General features: G+C 46.9%; 1 non-coding gene across 1 annotated transcript; it reads left to right on the top strand.

The window, feature by feature from the left end:
• The first annotated feature begins 605 nt into the window (after nucleotides 1–605).
• LOC138286286 (U11 spliceosomal RNA) lies at nucleotides 606–746 on the top strand. The gene has a single exon (XR_011201945.1). It is a non-coding gene; the product is annotated as a U11 spliceosomal RNA (small nuclear RNA).
• The last annotated feature ends 4,998 nt before the right edge of the window (nucleotides 747–5,744 follow it).

Here is a 5,744-nt window from a genome sequence, read left to right as displayed (position 1 = left end):
TGGTTGGGGTGAGCCAGATGTCTTTGTTCAGTTTGTTTAAACTAGCAGAAGGTTAATTATCTTAAAATGTTGTTGTTACTTTCTCTTTAAGAAAGATTGGGTAGATGTGGGTAGGGGATGATGGCCTTGACACAGTGCTGAAGGGCACTAATTTACTACTGAACAAGGGGGTAATGTGACACCTGAATGTAGCATACCAGGAGGCAATCACAAAAAGACCACAGTGAATAAGTAGTGCTATGTTAAAAAAAAGAGTAAATAACTGCACTGGTAATATAGTGAGGTATGGCCTCTCTTGGGTGTCTCTGTAAAACTGACGCTGTCCTGAATTTTGACCCTTCGTCCCGAATTTTGACACTTTGTCCTGAATTTTTTACAGTCCTGTCCAGAATTTGCCACAATGCCAGGTGGTCACCCTAACTGGATCGAGTCCTATCCTGCTCCCAGGATTTCCCACGCATGCCCAACCCCACTGTGGGAGGCGGTGGTTCTTTCAGGCCCATCCCCCTTGCCTGCATTTCTCCCACTGTGCAGATAAGCCACGGCCCTGCAAGGGTCCGGCTTCGCCTCCCAGCCCGCTTGTCATCTCTCCACAAGCTGTTGCTTACAGGGGCTTCTCCTGTGAGTAGCACACGGGGAGCTACGGGGTAAATTGTGTCTTTGTGTAGAATCGATATCAAGAGATTTTGGAAGCAGATTTGATTGTACTTTTGCGCCAGGTTTCTGGTGATCGTTTGTCCGCGTTGGTGCGTTGTAAGTATTTGAATGAATTAAAATGGAAAATGATGGAAGCTGAAGAGACTGTCGAGGAGAGATAAGAGTGAACAGAAAGGATTAGTGGTTGGAAGAACGGATGACTCAAGTGTTTGTAGTCACCAGTGGTGGCTGGTGAAGTTTGAAAGTGGTGGGACTGGGAGGGGAGATTGGGTTACAGTTTAGGGGTGTTGCAGCGGGATGGCATTTTGAGGGAGATTTACACATGAAAAAATGCGTTTTAAAAAACGGGTTAAATTATGCATTTTGCACACTTTTTTTTAAAACAAAAAGAACAAAAGGTAATAGATTTCATACGGTTTTGAACAATAACTCTCGAAATATTTTGGGAAATTCCTGGCTTTCCAAGCAAGCCTGACTTCCTCCTTAGGGTTGTGTCCACAAAGCAAGAATGTTTAGGATTGGTGTCTCCTTTGACAAAAGGTTGTAAACTTAGCTCTCTTACTTCCATGCACATAATATATGTCAAGCTGAGACACTGAGGGCAACAGGATAGGCCAGGGGTAATTACAATGTTAAGGATGTATCACAAATAGGTCAGAGATTCCTGTCGAGCCAGTGCATTGGAGAGATAAATGGCTTTTAAGTTAGCCCTGCAGTCATGGCATAGTTGTTCTACAGTAAAATATATTGGCCAGTTTTCACATATCCAAACTTAAGCTCACCCACACGTCCAAATTGCATGCACTATAAAACACAGAACAACATGCAAATATATTCAAATGACACTTACAATGTTTTTCCTACCTGTAGTGCATTTTAGCTTCCTTTTTGCATCATCTGGGCTTCGCCGAATACATAGGGCCGTATTTATACTCCGTTTGCGCCGAATTTGCGTCGTTTTTTTCGACGCAAATTCGACGCTAAACTAACGCCAACTAACGCCATATTTATACTATGGCGTTAGAGGCGTATAGCGCCAAAGTTCCCGGAATGTGCGTCATTTTTTAGCGTGAACCCCTTCCTTGCGTTAATGATATGCAAGGGAGGCGTTCCCGTCTAAAAAATGACTCCCAGGCCTTTACGTGGTATTTATACTCCCGGGCAAAAGAGACGCCCGGGAGTGGGCGTGGCTAAAAACGGCGCATTTGCGCCGCTTTTTAACGCCTGGGTCAGGCATGGCGTTAAGGGACAAGTGGGCTCAAAATGAGCCCAGAGTGCCCTCCCCTGCCCCCAGGGACCCCCCCTGCCACCCTTGCCCACCCCAGGAGGACACCCAAGGACGGAGGGACCCATCCCATGGACATTAAGGTAAGTTCAGGTAAGTATTTATTTTTTTATTTTTTGTGGCATAGGGGGGCCTTATTTGTGCCCCCCTACATGCCACTATGCCCAATGACCATGCCCAGGGGACCGAAGTCCCCTGGGCATGGCCATTGGGCAAGGGGGCATGACTCCTATCTTTACAATGATAGGAGTCATGTTGATGGGGGATGGGCGTCGAAAAAAAATGGCGCAAGTCGGGTTACGACGATTTTTTCGACGTAACCTGACTTGCCCCATTTTAAGACGCCCATGCGCCATTTTCCCCCTACGCCGGCGCTGCCTGGTGTACGTGGTTTTTCTCGCGCACACCAGGCAGCGCCGGTCTGCTTGCGCCGGCTAACGCCATTCAATAAATACGGCGCCCGCATGGCGCTTCAGAATGGCGTTAGCCGGCGCAAAACTTTTTGACGCTAAACTGCGTTAGCGCAGTTTAGCGTCAAAAAGTATAAATATGGGCCATAGTAGGGTAAGTAAATCGTCATTGTCAGAACCCCTTTCAGAGTGCCCGGGGGCTAGCAGGAGCTAGGGGGTGCAACTGTGGAGGATGTTGCCTATTACTACTGATGTCTCAAGGCCCGATCTACTATGGAATCTAGGTAACTGGGCCAAGTAATACCACTTCAGCACTTGACTATAAGTGGGAGCACAGCACAGGTCAAGCAGTCGAAGGATCTTCAGTGGGAGGTAGGGCTCACAACTCAAACTACCCACAGTGTACTCAATAGCTGATTTTGTTTTTTTTGTTTTTTATTTATATTCATTTATATTGAAACAATAACAGTGTATGAACCCCATACTGACACAGCTTCAAATTATCATTCAAACAATACAGTACAGATCCCTTTCACCATCTCCCCCTTCTTCCCACTGCACGGTCATATCGCCTCCCTATGTGGGTATCTTATTGCAGACACCAATCATGTCCTAATACTGTTTGTACGCAGTCCCACCTTCTCTTGATCCCTACTTTCCTGTCCAATGCACTACACCTAGCGTGGTGTCCTTCTAATTTCCCACTGGTTAATCTATGTCTCCAGGATCCCAGGTCCCCCAGATCTCATCCAACTTTTTTTCTTACAACCCCTACCCTTGTACACCTCTCGCTCTAGGATTTCACAGAGCTCCATCCTCTCCTCCCATTGTCTGAGTGACGGGGGTGTTTTGCATCCCCATTTCTGGAAAATGTCCCATTTTACCACTATAAATCCCAGATTCACCAGAAGCTTCTGGTATCTCAAGAGGTCTGAGGGTTCCCATATGACCAACAGAGCGATTCGGGGCGTTAGCTGAATGGCAGCCCCAACTGCTCCCTCCATGGATTTCGTTACTTGTTCCCAAACCTGGTGTAGCTCAGGGCAGTGCCAACAAGTATGAATAAAAGTACCTTCTGTACCACACTTCCGGAGACACAGAACATCCCGGCCTTCCCGATTGTGAATCAAAGTTCTGGTGTAGTATGTCCAGTGTAGGAGTTTTAGTTGGATTAGCCGATAGCTGGCCTTAATGGCAACTTCTGTTGGGAAGCCCAACACCTCCTGCCAGTCCTCATCATCAATTTGCCCAACATCCTGTTCCTATTTATCCTTAAGGTGAGTCATTGCCCCCAGGGTGTCCCACATTAGTATGCCATTTGTCAGGGATATCAATTTATGTTGAACTTGCTCATCCAACAACTTACTCTCTAAAGGGGAATCCTCCTGAGTCTCCTCTTCTCTATCTATGCTACAGGTGAGTGTGGGTCCAATGTGTGGTCGGCATCTCATATTCACCTTGAAGGTGAGAAGAGGGGACCACCACATTAGCATCCCACACCTCTGCCAGTGTGGTTATGCCAATCGTATCCCAACCCAGGAAGCCCTTCAGAGCGGCCACTTGTCACAACCGTGTGCCTTCCCAGATCGGAATATGGGGCATAAGTCTTGTGTACCATTTCATCTCCCAGGCACGTCCAATTACTCAGTCACTCTCCATGCAATACATGTATGCAACTTTGTTCTCCCATTCCCCATCTGTTCGCTCGAAACGCTGGGTCCTCCCTGTCTGCATACACCCAGTCATTCACTATGCTAACTTCTGCTGCCTCGTAATATTTCTTAAAGTTAGGGAGCGCTACACCTCCTTCGAATTTGGAAAGCTGCAAGGTCCACATTGCTATAAGGGGGTGTCCCCCCTCCAAAGTAGAGCCCTCATTAGGGTGTCCACCTGGGTAAAGAATGTCTTCAGTAGCATGTACGGGCTGTTTTGCAAAACATACAACATCCGAGGGAGGGCGATCATTTGAACATTGCTGTCTTACCTAACACAGACAATTGAAACATACACCAGTGTTTAATGTCCTTTTCCAGTCCCTGAAGCAATGGATTGAAGTTTGCCTGGATGTATGAGGTAGCATCCCTGGTAATTCAGATGCCCAAATATCTGAACCTGTGCAGTTCCACCTGGAAGGGCAGCGGCATCGTATTGGATCACCTCCACCCACTCTCCATGGGGAACAGGAGTGATTTCTCCCAATTAATCACAAATCCAGGGAATTAACCAAATATTTGGAATATTTCACAAACATGGGTCAGTGATTGTTCAGTACGGATGAGGTAAAGTAGTATATTGTCCGCATGTAATGATTTCCATTCTTCCCTTCCAAAGTCTCCAGTCTAACCCCAAATTTGGGCATCTACCCTCATGAGTGTCGGCAGGGGTCCCACCTCCAATGCAAAGAGCATCGGTGAGAGAGGGCAACCATGTCAACGTGCCCCTCCAATATGAAACTCCCTTGAGAGGCAGCCATTTACTTTTTATCCTGGCATGGGGTCCCTTACACAGCAATTTGATCCAGTTAGTGTAAGGGGGCCCGAACCCCATTCTTTCAAGAAGTAGGAACAAGAAAGTTCACATCACCAAGTCAACCACATTATTGGGGTCTAGAGATACAATAGCCCAGGGCTCACACTCTGCACCTGATTGCATTATATTGTTATGGAGGTGCCACAAGTTCAGTTTTGCCGAGCAACATAGCATAAAGCCTATCTGGTCTGTGTGAACCAGATCTGCCCTGTTAGCCATCACTTTTGCAAGTTTTTTGGTGTTGATGTTTAGCAATGAAATCGGCCTGTAGGAATCACACCTATGTTCAGGTTTCCCCAGCTTGGGTATGAGGACAATTGTCGCTGTGGGCAAATCAGCCGGCAATGACCCTATAAGGAGAGCATCTCAATACATTAAGAGCATCAGATTAGCCACCCTTCTAGCCATTTTACAGAAGAATTCTACGGGTAGCCTTGGGGCCTTAAAGGCCACTGTAATTTTTGATTCTGTAAGGTCCATCTCCAATGTTTCCCGCTGTGCTAGGCTCAGGGTTTTCACCGGGCTGTCGCACACAAAACTCCCAATCTCATTCTCTGAGGCCTCTGCCCCGGATTCATAAAAAGCAGCCGGATAGGCTACAAATGCTGTCACAATTTGCCTACTAACCCTCACAATCTTTCCTGTGTCTAGTTAAAGCTCCCAAACATATATGGACTCCCTTTACCAATTGCCTATCCAAGTTAGCAATTTACCAGCCTTGTCACCTGCTTCGTGAATACACTTCTGCTTAGCAAGAAAGGCTATCTTGACCCCATGGCGCGCCACCTCCCAGTACTCTGTGCATTTGCGCTCTAGACGTTGCTGGAAGGGCGTCATGGGATGAGTATTATGTTCCCTCTCAA

The sequence above is a fragment of the Pleurodeles waltl genome, chromosome 3_1 (genome assembly GCF_031143425.1).
Source record: "Pleurodeles waltl isolate 20211129_DDA chromosome 3_1, aPleWal1.hap1.20221129, whole genome shotgun sequence".
In the NCBI taxonomy this organism is placed as follows: domain Eukaryota; kingdom Metazoa; phylum Chordata; class Amphibia; order Caudata; family Salamandridae; genus Pleurodeles; species Pleurodeles waltl.
The sequence above is the reverse complement of the archived record's forward strand: the minus strand, read 5'-3'. Positions and strand labels throughout refer to the sequence as shown.